Source organism: Odocoileus virginianus, chromosome 5 (genome assembly GCF_023699985.2).
Source record: "Odocoileus virginianus isolate 20LAN1187 ecotype Illinois chromosome 5, Ovbor_1.2, whole genome shotgun sequence".
Classification (NCBI taxonomy): Eukaryota; Metazoa; Chordata; class Mammalia; order Artiodactyla; family Cervidae; genus Odocoileus; species Odocoileus virginianus.
The window spans coordinates 32,543,301-32,557,658 of NC_069678.1; the positions used below are offsets into that span (position 1 = coordinate 32,543,301).

Genomic DNA, 14,358 nt, shown 5'->3' on the forward strand with positions numbered 1-14,358 from the left:
GTATTTGCTGTCATTCTAGTGGTAAGAGCCAGACCGAAAATGCAGATCTCTTGAGGCGTTTAGGTGGAAGGAAGTGGTCACCGCTGAGTGCATCAGCGATGGGCAGGAGTAGGAAGTAGAGCAGCCTTTTCAGGCAGTTCTTGTCCCCAGCGTTTGTATCCATCATTCTTACCCTCTATCACCAGAAGCTGCCTTGAAGCTATAGAGTTGCACTCCAAAAGTATTATTGGAAGACTTTTTCTTAGCTCCAGTAAGAAGTGCAGAACATTTTTCCTTTTGGAGTTCTCCTAGTCAATGGCTCCAGTAACTACTTCTGATTTCAGCTCAATGACAAGAGATCTCAGGGTCAATGTCAAGCCAAATTTGACTAATTTCTAATTGCTTGAAAAAACTCAGAACTATTTTTCCCCTCAAAGAGCTATTTGATTATGGAAATGTTTCTAATGTTCCTAATGTAAGCTTGTCAGTTTGTCTCTAAAAGAGAGAATATTTCCTGTGGCACCTCTGCTTGATATTGGAAATAAAGATTTCTAGATAAAAGACAATATATATACAATACTATAGCATTGTATATAACACTCACAATGGCAGAGTCATTTTGGAGGTCATAAGGGTGTGCATTTTAACATTTTTAAAGTGTTTAAGCCAAGCTAATTCTACCATTTGCTTCTTGGACTTTAAAAGAAATCCCATCAGGAAAATTTTTATAGCATTAAGGACCAAATCCCATTCTATCCATTTTCTCTTCTGTAAAATTTTCTAGTTACAACTCTCTTCTTACTCTCATACTACTCCCAACAATGTTCCTCTAATTGCCCCTGATTTCTTTAGCCCATTAATTTTGCTTTCTGCTACACATTTTAAGGTACTTCTAGACTTGATATAAAATCTTCTAATCCATGTGTGGTTCTTTCTTAGTCACTAAATTGCTTAACTGTTTGTTCCACCTCCCCTAGAAGGTAGAGCAGTTAGCCTTAATATGAAGATTTAAAACTTGTGTGAATCAGAAACAGAAAAACATTTTTCATTCATTGTCATCACATCTAAATCTTTTGTTTGTATTTGTATCTGGATATTAATTGTAAAAGTCTTCCCTGGTGGTTCAGATGGTAAAGAATCTGCTTGCAATGCAAGAGACCTGGGTTTGATCCTTGGGTTGGGAAGATCCCCTGGAGAAGGAAATGGTAACCCACTCCAGTATTCTTGCCTGGGAAATCCCATGGAGAGATGAACCTGGCAGGTTATATAGTTCATGGGGCTGCAAAGAGTTGGATACGACTAAGCAACTAACACACGTTAATTGTAAACACGTCTTGCGTATAGACATGTGCCAAGCAGGTGACTTGAGACAAATTCCAGAGCACTCTCAGACCCCAAATACTGTTACCTGATTATCTTAGCACTAATAGAGATTTTGTTGTGTGATCAGGGTATGCCAATGGTAGTGAATGTGTTAGTGTAGTGAAACACTTGGTGTTTTTATTCTGCCAAAATGGTGTGTCTGCTGGCATTTGTTTAGCAACTCTTATCTGTTTTTTTACCAATTTACTTAAAGGCACTTATTTAAGCTACGTCTGAATTATAAGTCACACTTTTCTAGTCTAGACTTGGGGCTTCCCAGGTTGGCACAGTGGTAAAGAATCCACCTGCCAATACAGGAGACACCAGAGATGCAGGTTCAATCCCTGGGTTGGGAAGATCCCATGGAGGAGTAATGGCAACCCACACCAATATTCCTGCCTCAAAAGTTCCATAAGGCAGAGGAGCCTTGCAGGTTATAGTCCAGGGGTTATCAAAGAGTCGGACACAACTGAGTGACTGAGCACGCACGCATGCACTGTTCTAGTCTGTAATAAACACTTGGAGATGTTTTAACAATAATAATTATTATTGTTAGCAAACATTTATTGAGCATTTAGTATATGCCAGGCACTAGTGCTTTACTTTCATTTATTTAATACTTTACTAGTTCTTATTTAATTTAAAATTTATTATTTTTACTATTTGTGTAATAGGTGATTATTTATCACTGGAGAAGGGAATGGCAACCCACTCCAGTATTCTTGCCTGGAGAATCCCGTGGACAGAGGAGCCTGGCGGGCCACAGTCCCTAGGGTCGCACAGAGCTGGACCCGATTGAAGCGAGTTAGCCCAGCACAGCTCTGATGCGTGTGTGATTCCAGCTGATTCCCTCCTGGTCCTACATAACCTCTGCATCCATAGAGGTTAAAGCCAGAGGTTCAGGTGGTAGCTATGTTAGAGAAAAGAAAAATGTAATAACAATCTAGCACTCAGAAATCTTCTATTGTTAAACAGTGGTTCAGACTAAAAATCAGGATCCCTTCTTGTAATTACATTGAAAGGTACCGCTGTCTTTTTAACAATAGATTCTGTTCTCTGCTAACTGCTTTTCTCTCTTTTCCACCACCCCTTTGTGTGTGTGTGAGCGTGGGTGGCTGCTATGGCAACCCTGAATATAACTCCTACTGCAAATGGAGGCAGTACAGTCAGGATTTGCTGTTATAGTTGAACCTATACACATGCATATATTTTCTCCAGCTTCACTGGAGACACCTTGGGAGAACTTTATAATAAAAATGTTGGGGTGTTTCAACAGGAAATGCTTGCCAGAATTTTTACATGTAGATGAATAGGGGAAAACAGCCATATTTTCAGTATTCTCTGTGGAAATAGGCTTATTGCTGTGTTTAGGCAGGGATATATTTGTTTATTGTGGTGAAGGTGTTATAAACATGTAAACACATAAATAAAAATAAATGAGCCCTATTAGGAAGTATGCAAATAAGAATTGAAGAACGTTTTCCTGATGCTTCTCTTTGTGGATTAGTAAATAAAATGAAGGAACTCGAACTCTCCCTTAGTATCTGACTTTAATTAAGGCTGTGGGGATAATTTGATCACAGAGTTGTTATCTTTTGCTTTTCTGAGAACTTTCAGGGAAGAAAATCCTATGCTTATTTCTGCAAATGCTGTCGGTTTCCCAGGAAAAAATTCTGGAGGTTATTTAACCTTCAACCATTAAATTTATAATTCAGTGTTGAGTTGCATTAGAATAATATTTAAATTAAGCTTTGTGGCATTTCTTTTCCTGTAAAATGGATAAAATTTTTTTCAGTTAAAATCAAATGAACTCCAGAATTGGAATGAGACGTAATGTTTGATGACTTTCCAGTTAACCTCATAAACCATTGAAACAAAAAGTCATAGAATGGTCTAAGTGACCGCAGAATGGTCACTTCCAATTCTGACCTTAGGTTTTCTGAAAATATTTTTTTTAAAAAGGGAAGGGTCAACTATATTTATTAGTCTTTTTACATTATCTGTTGCTGCTTAACAAACCACCCTAAACCTCATCCAGAATTTGGGGAATCATGCCCATTTTTGAAGCAGTTGACTCCATGAGACTGTCTAGATGGGGACAGTGTTTGGAGAAAGGATTGTGGAAGGTAAAAAGAAAATCTCTGAACTGTCTTTACAAATTTGTCTTCACCGGCTGGTGAGACCTGGCTGACATCAGAAAGCCATTCCTGTAAATCATCCCCACTCAGGAGTAATTTAACACTGAAATGTATATGGTCCTTGAGCTCCAGATTTCAAATGAGCAAAATTGTGTCTGGTAGACAATACATCAAACAGTATTTATTGAGCATCTGCTCATAATGTGGCTGCTATGCTATCACTTGACCACTGGTGCCACACTGTTATTAGTCGATTGACATTTCTGTTGTGAGCCTTCAACTATGTGTTAATTGGTATCGGGTGGGGGAAGGAACTAAAGATTTCTGCCAAGTACCCATTGGGTTCCAGTATTTTCACCGCCATAGACCCTTTTATAGTTTGCCTTTTCCCTCCTAGCTACCACTCCTCCATGAACTCCATGTTTTTAAATGTTCTGTTTAACATAGTAACACTTTCCCATCTCAACTTAAGCCCAGATATTAAACAATGGTTCATAATAATAAAAATGTAATATGCTGTTTGAAACTGCACAATTCATTTATTAAAATTGCATACATACAATTATTAAATAACAAACAGTGAATGATTGAAGACACATGGGCACTCTTGACCATAATTTTACCTGGCTTCTGTAAGTGATACTTATATCTGGGTATTCTGTGATTGACCTATGGATTTATGGTGGCATCTGGTTCTCTGGTTACATCTCAAAAATTTCTGTGTATTCCATGTATCAGAACCACTCAGCAGCATGAGATCACCAGTGTTGCCAACTGCCTTAGTATCTGTTCAGTTCAGTTCAGTTCAGTTCAGTCGCTCAGTCGTGTCCAACTCTTTGCGACCCCATGAATTGCAGCACGCCAGGCCCCCCTGTCCATCACCAACTCCCAGAGTTTACTCAAACTCATGCCCATCAAGTCGGTGATGCCATCCAGCCATCTCACCCTCTGTCGTCCCCTTCTCCTCCTGCCCCCAATCCCTCCCAGCATCAGGGTCTTCTCCAATGAGTCAGCTCTTCGCATCAGGTGGCCAAAGTACTGGAGCTTCAGCCTCAGCATCAGTCCTTCCAATGAATACCCAGGACTGATCCCTTTAGGATGGACTAGTTGGATCTCCTTGCAGTCCAAGGGACTCTCAAGAGTCTTCTCCAACACCACAGTTCAAAAGCATCAATTTTTCGGTGCTCAGCTTTCTTCACAGTCCAACTGTCACATCCATACATGACCACTGGAAAAACCATAGTCTTGACCAGACGGACCTTTGTTGGCAAAGTATGTCTCTGCTTTTAAATATGCTATCTAGGTTGGTCATAACTTTCCTTCCAAGGAGTAAGCGTCTTTTAATTTCATGGCTACAATCACCATCTGCAGTGATTTTGGAGCCCCTAAAAATAAAGTCTGACACCGTTTCCACTGTCTCCCCATCTATTTGCCATGAGGTGATGGGACCAGATGCCATGATCTTAGTTTTCCGAATGTTAAGCTTTAAGCCAACTTTTTCACTCTCCTCTTTCACTTTCATCAAGAGGCTCTTTAGTTCCTCTTCACTCTCTGCCATAAGGGTGGTGTCATCTGCATATCTGAGGTTATTGATATTTCTCCCCGCAGTCTTGATTCCAGCTTGTGCTTCTTCCAGCCCAGCGTTTCTCATGATGTACTCTGCATATAAGTTAAATAAGCAGGGTGACAGTATACAGCCTTGATGTACTCCTTTTCCTATTTGGAACCAGTCTGTCATTCCATGTCCAGTTCTAACTGTTGCTTCCTGACCTGCATATAGGTTTCTCAAGTGGCAGGTCAAGTGGTCTGGTATTCCCATCTCTTTCAGAATTTTCCACAGTTTACTGTGATCCACACAGTTGAAGGCTTTGGCGTAGTCAATAAAGCAGAAATAGATGTTTTTCTGGAACTCTCTTGCTTTTTCGATGATCCAGAGAATATTGGCAATTTGATCTCTGGTTCCTCGGCCTTTGCCTTAGTATAGTTCCAGCCGAAAGCAAAGAGTACGTTTCAGTTAGTGCATGTGGCCTTATTACGGGTAAATATACTTTTCTATTAAGCTCTTTAAAATATTGAAAAATACGTCACAGAATTTCATTAATATGTCTGGGGTTTCTTAGGTGTTAGCAAACTCCGGTTTGAGGATTGCTGGCAGCCTTTGGATATTCTAATTAGGAAAACAGGGCTTACTATAATTGGGCGATATAAGATAGCCAGGGCTCCATTATGACTTCTGTAGTCCCTAGCACTTGGATGTGTGCCTTCACGGGCCACTTCTGCCATTAAAAATTATGTTCGTGCATGCTAAGTAGCTTCAGTCATGTCTCACTCTTTGTGACCCCATGGACTATAGCCTCCCAGGCTCCTCTGTCCATGGGATTTTCTAGGAAAGAATACTGGAATGGGTTGCCATTTCCTCCTCAAGGGTATCTTCATGACCCAGATATCAAACTGGCGTCTATTACGTTTCCTGCATTGGTAGGCAGGTTCTTTACCACTAGCACCACCTGAGTACCCCCTAAAAATATATATATGTGGGCTTCCCTGGTGGATCAGCCATAAAGAGTCAGCCTGCCAATGCTGGAGACACAGGTTCGATCCCTGAGTCAAGAAGATCCCCTGGAGAAGGAATTGACAACCCACTCCAGTATTCTTACCTGGAAAATTCCATGGACAGAGGAGCCTAATGGGCTACAGTCCACGGGGTTACAAAAGGCTCAGACATAACTAGCAACTAAATAGCAACAACACCATGTGTATATGTTATGACTTCATTGCTATAAAAACAAATTTATAAATAATATATGTTGAATATTTTATTTATTGTTCACTTTTTCCTTCTGGTTTTAATATTAAGACAATTTCATAGGTCCCTACAAGTATCACTGTGCCTACTGGATAAGTTTTTCCTGTGGATGGTACACACATAATAAAGTTCTGAGTGAAATATGATTGTTAATGTACCCACTTTACCACATTACAAGTACCCACTTGTAATGACAGTGGGAGCCTCTGAGTCAGATGATATGAAATGTATAGATTGGAGCAGCTGGGGGATCCTTCAGTACTTTCTCGAGAGTCCAAGAGGGAAGAGGTCACTATTGGCAAGCACCGTGGGGAGTGCTTCAGAAGTAAGTGGTACTTAGGATGGGTCTTGAAGGTCAACATGATTTGAATAGGTAAAGAAGAGTCATTCCAGGTAAGGGGACAGGGAGAGCAAAGGCCAGGAGCAAAAAAGAACAGATACATTTTGGAGGGACTGAGGGAGGGTACCTCTCATAAGGAGTATATGGTAGGGGTGGGATTGTGGGGTTTCAGAATTAGCAAGGATAAATAAATCAGAAAGACCTTATAAACCAACCGGAGACTTCATGCTCAAGTTAATAAGCAAATAAATGCCATACAGGAGCAATTCTTTAGAATGATTCTATTTACTCCAATTTCTGTAAATATATATTGAATATGTGGAATGCATCAAGCCTGTACATACTGATGTAAACTCCTTCTGAAGTTTAAAATGGTCTAATAGAGAGTAAAGTGAAAATCGCTCAGCCGTGTCCGACTCTTTGCGACCCCATGGACTATATAGTCAGTGGAATGCTCCAGGCCAGAATACTGGAGGGGGTAGCCTTTCCCCCTTCTCCAGGATATCTTCCTGACCCAGGGTTCAAACCCAGGTCTCCCGCATTGCAGGTGGATTCTTTACCAGCTGAGCCACAAGGGAAGCCCAGGAATACTAGAGTGGGTAGCCTACCCCTTCTCCAGTGGATCTTCCCAATCTGGGAATAGAACTAGGGTCTCCTGCATTGCAGGCAGATTCTTTACACCAAGTATAAAGAGGGAATTAAAAAAGAAAGAAACTAAAAGTGAAGGGATGATTTTAAGGAGGTGGTCAGTCTCAGACTTGCAATGATAAGCATTTGAATTCAGTTGGTTTCCTTAAGACTGAAAGTCCTAGTGCAGATGAGACCAGAGTCAAGTGATATGAAATGTATAGATTTGAGCATCTGTGGGACCCCTGTTTTCTCTGAGAGCACAGGAATAGGAAAGTCAGATGTAGACCCAAAGCAATGCTCTGATGTACAGCTCAGGGTTTATATACCATACCAGCTTACTTGGGCTTCTCTGGTGGCTCAGGACAGTAGAGAATAAGCGTGCAACGCAGGATACCCTGGTTCAATCCCTGGGTCAGAAAGATCCCCTGGAGAATTCTTGGGAATGGCTATCCACTCCAGTATTGGATTCTTCTTGCCTGAAGAATTCCATGGACAGAGGAGCCTGGCGGATGGGCTACAGTCCATAGGGTTGCAGAGAGTCAGACACTTCTGAGCGAGGTAACACTTTCACACTTTCACCAGTTTACTTAGATGCTATGGCTAAGTGGAGCCACAGTTTCATTTATTGAAAGTAACAATCTAGCACCATACTAAGAACTCTCTATGCCTTAATCTTCACAATGGCTGGAATGAAATTTGGGTATCTTTATTTTACAGGTAACAGAACTAAGGATGCATGTGCGTGTGCATGCATGGTAATTTCAGTCATGTCTGACTCTTACACAGAAGCTAATTAACATGCCCAAGGTTATTCAGCTAGTATTTGTTAGAGCCAGGACTGTGACCCAGGGTGGTATGACGCCAGAGCCAGTATTAGGTTTCTTACATCATACTACCTCCTGAGGTGTGCCCCAGTGAACAGAAGGCAGTTACATTTTATCTCCGAGTGCTTTACACATAGTCAGTGAAGGAAACTAGTTCATTGATTTTCATTGAAATGTTGCACAAAATGAATTAGGAAGGTTGTCAAAAAAGTATGCATTCCATAAGTTCCTGTTTTGTGTCCTATTTTCCAGGCAGCCGAGTAGCTCAAAGACTAAAAGTGGTATGAATGGTCATTATTATTGGACTTTAACTGTACTTTGATTTTAAGTAAATGCATATTTTATTCTTCAGTTCAGTTCACTCTCTCAGTCGTGTCCGACTCTTTGCGACCCCATGAATCATGGCATGCCAGGCCTCCCTGTCCATCACCAACTCCCGAAATTTACTCAAACTCGTGTCCATCGAGTCGGTGATACCATCCAACCATCTCATCCTCTGTCATCCCCTTCTCCTCCTGCCCCCAATCCCTCCCAGCATCAGGGTCTTTTCCAATGAGTCAGCTCTTAAGACTGAAAGTCCTAGTGCTGATGAGACCAGAGTCAAGTGATATGAACTTGGGGAAACATCCCACACTTATGAACACACTTCTGGCCAGTAACATCAAAGTGGTACTGCCTACCGCGGAGGTCTAATAAGCATGAAGCACAGCCAATGGTAGTTAGGTTATTATGCAGTCAACTATCGTACTTCTAAAGAAGTTGAAGAAAAGTTAGAAGTTGTCATTTTTAAAGCCACTAAAGTCCTGTACCATCTGAAAACACTATGCAGAATATAAGATACTCAAAATTAAGCTTCATAAGAATAAAATGGTCTTGGGCCAAAGTACTGGAGTTTCAGCTTCAGCATCAGTCCTTCCAATGTACACCCAGGACTGATCTCCTTTAGGATGGACTGGTTGGATCTCCTTGCAGTCCAAGGGACTATCAAGAGTCTTCTCCAACACCACACTTCAAAAGCATCAATTCTTTGGCGCTCAGGTTTCTTCACAGTCCAACTCTCACATCCATACATGACCACTGGAAAAACCATAGCTTTGACTAGATGGACCATTTTATTCTTATGAAGCTTAATTTTGAGTATCTTATATTCTGCATAGTGTTTTCAGATGGTACAGGACTTTAGTGGCTTTAAAAATGACAACTTCTAACTTTTCTTCAACTTCTTTAGAAGTACGATAGTTGACTGCATAATAACCTAACTACCATTGGCTGTGCTTCATGCTTATTAGACCTCCACGGTAGGCAGTACCACTTTGATGTTACTGGCCAGAAGTGTGTTTATAAGTGCAGGATGTTTCCCCAAGTGTCCATCAAGGCTCCAGTGTGCTAACCACCTCTCGTTTATCTTGCCTGATCAGAATGATGTCTTGGATGTAAAGGCTCAACGTGGCTTTCAGTAAGATGTCCAAAATGTCCACCTCACTTCAGACTTTGATGCAGCAATGAGTCGGAGAGTTAACATAGCACTGACATAAACTGAGATGTGAGGAGCAGCCCATTCCAAGTGAAAGTGAACCGTTTCTCATCTTCTTGCTTGCCTGAGATAGAAAACAACAGATTTGACAAATCAGTGGTTACCTCTACCTGGTTGAAGACTCAGTAGTCTATAGTCATTCTCCAGGATCTGTCTAGACTGGTAAATTAAATGGACACATGAGGAGACCTGCAACCCCTGCATTCTTGAGATCCTAAGTGGTGGCATTAAATCTTTACCATTCCCTTTCCTAATACAATATGATTTTTCATTTTTATCCTGGCAAGAGTGGGAGAATACTGTTTTCACAAGCTTTCAATTGTGCAGTACTCCTCCTGCCTAGGGGAAAATGACCACTGGCTGTGCTCTGAGACCTAGTAAATCCACTGTGAGCCAGAGTCTGGTCTGAACTCATTCATTATGTAGTCCTTACATGACCCTACTTCACCCTGAGGCCATGATGATGTTAACTCAGGTATCCAGGTAACAGTGTCCACTCAGATCCTATGTCCAATAGTCCTCAAAATATCTGGATATTCTCTTTTCCCCAGTGTATAGTCACTTGAATGAATGGCCATCAGTCCTTTTGGGGCAGAACTGGGAAAGTCATTACAGTATATATTTTCTGTAGTGTTGCAGATCCTTCCCTCTGGGTCCAAAAGTTGTCTCACTGGCTCTCCGTCTGTTTTGCTCCCAGGGAAGGCTATGATCTGTAAGTCATCTCTAAAACTTTCAGCTGGTCAAATCCCGTTGACTGTCACTCAGGCCTCTGCATTATTATAATAATTGAGACACTCCCTCCCACTCCACCCCTGCGTCTGATGGTTAAGCACCATAATGCCTCTGTTTCTTCAGGCTCCCCATCATCCACATGGGTATTGGGGAACCCAGCTCTGTGATAGGCTCCTCTACCATCAGCCCTGGCTGCTCAGGAGGGGTGCTGCTGGGCTTTTGCATCATGCTGGTGGCCCTCTTGCTGACACTTTCCTGACACCTCAACAAATAGTTCATCACCTAGGTCCTCCCATGGTGCACAACCCTCTAGCAGGCCTTTGTGATCATATCATATGTCCATTCCAGCAGTGCCCCTTTCTTTGAGACTTCTCATTCCTTCCTTCACCAACTGCCAAGGCAATTCAGGCATGTCAGCTTTATTAAGAGAAAGCAGTCATTTTCTCTAGGCTTTTAGGAGCCAGCCCAGCAAGGTGTTTTTACTGTCCCCTGGAGCCTTGCAAGAGTGTTAAATCCTAAGTGCTTAGGGAAAGTATCCCTATGTCAATAAACATTTGCTTATCCTTTTTCTGTTTCATTCTTATTGATAAAGTCCCCTCAAAACCTAGCCCCCTAGGTCTTCCCTGCCTCCAGCCTGTGTGTGCTGGCTACTTCTAGCAGCTTCTTAAGGGTGGAGTCTATCTGCTTCTCATCAGGTTCCTCACATCCTGGCCACTTAGTCCTAGTCATTGGCCTGGAGTCAGGAGGAGCAGCGGGGGCAGATCATGAGGGAGCCCCCGGTCACCGGGGTGGGGGAGTGACTTCTTAATTCCCCAGTCATGCATCTTGGCATGGGTAAGCTGACAGAGTATTAGCATTTTGTAGGTAGAGGTGGGCCACATCTGAAGGCTCTAAGGTTTTACAGCGGTCTCGTTATTCAAAATCTCAGTCATAACCACCCAGATGTCCCTGTCCTTTGTGTTAAGGTCTCAGATTTTCCACACCAGGGTCCTGACCTTGTGTGCATAATAGACCTGTCTTAGCTGAGCACTCAGTCATCTTTGAAGGTCCCCTGACTCTTAGTATGTCATAAGTTGGTCTTCAGCTTTTTCTGCCCTCATATTACAGAAGAAGCAACCTCTTTCTAAGTTACCAAAGAGGCTCTCTGGCCTACACACTCAGTTTTCATTTGTTTGTTAATTCCCCTCAGCTTTTCATTTTCTCTCTGTAGGGCACCAGCAAGACTTAATAAGAATCAGCCAATTTTATTATCCCTGAAGGCATTGTTTCCCTGATTCCTCAATTGCTTGAATCATTGACCTGGCTTACATCTTCCTCCCACCTAGAGGGACCAACCACCAGGCTTCAGACTTTCAGTGCTGAAATCAGGGATGTTTGTGTAAACAAGAATGAGTTGCTTAGCCCAGGGGTCTCCAACCTCCAGAATCTAATGCCTGATGATCCAAGCTGAAGCTAATGCAGTAATAATAGAAATAAAGTGCACAATAAATGTAATGCACTTGAATCATCTTGAAACCATTCCCCCTCCTTCTGGTCCATGGAAAAATTGTCTTCTATGAAACCAGTCCTGGGTGCTAAAATGGTTAGGGACTGATGAGTTAGCCTATTCCTACCAGAGCATTCTTCCAAGACACTACTGATAACTTTTAGCAATTGCATAGCTACCTGGTAGGATGGGGCCCTCATCACACACCACGTAGGATGGGGCCCTCATTTCCAGCCAGGATACATTCCAGAACACGTCTTATCTCCTGCTATCTTAGACCAGCCCTGGTACCAACTCCATTAGTTAGGATTTTCCAAGAAGTGAAAGAGATTTATTGGAGGGGGGCAATATTTGCAAAAGTTAGAGGAAGGACACAAGATTGAATAGGTAGAGTCTTAACCAGTTCTGAGCAGAGGTTGTCCATTAAAAGAGCCCACATTGGACATAGATGGGCAGGCCTTAGAACCCATGCTGTGCTTAGTCATTGACTGGGGGCTGGCCAGGAAGATTGTGGCCCCTGCTCAAACACTATGGTGAATCCAAGTGCTTTAAAGGCAGAGCCCCTCAGCTCACTGCTCTCCTAACAGCACAATAGCTTGATCTTTGCTGAGAGGAGATCAGAGGAACTTACCTCTTTGGCTGCCGCATGGCTTTCATCTAGTTCTAACTTGGAGAGGTTCTCATAAGATATGCACAGCAAGGGGTTAAGAGTGTGCTGTACTGTCGTCTGTGATCCTCTCTGTGCCAAATGTACTTGCATCTGAAGTTCCATAATGTATAGGAAAAACTATAACTGTAATTTCAGTCATCAGACTTCTAAATTGATGGATGCTATAGTTCAAATCCTAAAGGAAATCAGTCCTGAATATTCATTGGAAGGACTGATGTTGAAGCTGAAATTCCAATACTTTGGCCACCTGATACAAAGAGCTGACTCATTTGAAAAGACCCTGATGCCGGGAAAAATTGAATGCGGGAGGAGAAGGGGACAACAGAGGATGAGATGGTTGGATGGCATCACCGACTCAATGGACATGAGTTTGAGTAAACTCCGGGAGTTGGTGAGGGACAAGGAGGCCTGGCGTGCTGCAGTCCATGGGGTCACAGAGCTGGACATGACTGAGCGACTAAACTGAACTGATAGTTCAAATCAGAGAATCTTGGCACATCTCCACTGTATTGCAAAAGACATTACCTTCTCCTGTGAACACAGTCTGCTTTGAGCCTTTTGTTTGTTTATGCCTTGTAAAGAAAATTTTGAAAGGAGAACAAATGACTTCAAATAACAAATAGAAATTCTTCTATAATAATGTAGAAATTTGGAGTATAAAAATAATAACTGTTATTATGGCATACTTACTGGGCTGAATGTTTTACAGATAGTATATTTACTGCTTTCTTTCCTTTGTCAAACATATTAATCAGGCATCTTTTTGTATATAGGAATGTGTGCTTTTAGCTCATGTACAATGAAGGAAAATGTGATTTCTTGAGACATGGTAAAATCTCCACCATCAAAAAATGAAACCAACAACCCTACAATACCATCCATAAATTTGAACTAACTTCTCATTTCTGAAAGACTGCCTCTAGAAAGACTGATTGATACTTCCTCACCTTATAAACTAGTTATTATGTGGGTTTTGCCCTTCTCCGCCCCAGCTACACTCTACGTAAACTACTCTTCAGACTTCATCCACCAGAGATCTTATCAAAAGCCTCTTCAGACCCTTGTCTTTCTGACCATTTTAGCATTACTAAGACTCTTGATCACCCCCTTCTATCTGAACTTTTCTTTTTTTTTAACTTTGGGAACATTTTATTTTCTAAATTGGCCTCCCTTATTAAAAGTGCTTTCCTGCAATGTCTTAAAACCACCTACCAGCATTTACCAGACTTCCATTCTTGACCTCTTTTTCTTCCCTCATTTATCCCTCCCACGAGTGATCTCACTCATCGCCACTTCATGTCTTTTCAAGTGAACCCTAAAGCTCTTTCCCTGGCCCTGCCTTTCTCCTGAACTCCGAGTTTATTCCTCACTTGAACATAAATATATTGTGTTTCATCAGCTCCTTAAATTCTGCATTTCAAAAATCGAAATCATGACTTGCTATTGCTCCAAACTAGCTACTGCTTTTCTATCTTCTGATTTGATTATTGGCATTCCTACTGTCTCAGTTACCCAAGTGAAACTTCTGAGTCATCCTCGACTCCTCCCACTTCCACACCCCCACATCCAGATGTCTGATTAATTATGTTGGTTCCACATTTGGAATATCTCTCAAATTTAGACTTGTCTTCTCCACCCTGCCCCTCATACTTCTCCTTGAACATGGTTCCTCTAAGTCACTCATCTTGACTATTACAGTAGCCTCCCAAAGAAGCTTCCTAAGAAAGTTCTTCACTCACCCCATTCATTTTACACTGTGCCACTAGAGTAACACTCCTAAAGCAGTAGTTTAAACAAGTCTGTTTTTGCACAAAAGCTCTTCATAGCCTCCCCTCGTCAACCCTTCAAGGGTCACAC

General features: G+C 41.8%; 1 protein-coding gene across 6 annotated transcripts in view; it reads left to right on the top strand.

Moving 5' to 3' along the window:
* PLPPR5 (phospholipid phosphatase related 5) overlaps window positions 1–14,358 on the top strand; it is a 124,147-nt gene that overhangs the window by 51,005 nt on the left and 58,784 nt on the right. The window lies entirely within an intron of this gene.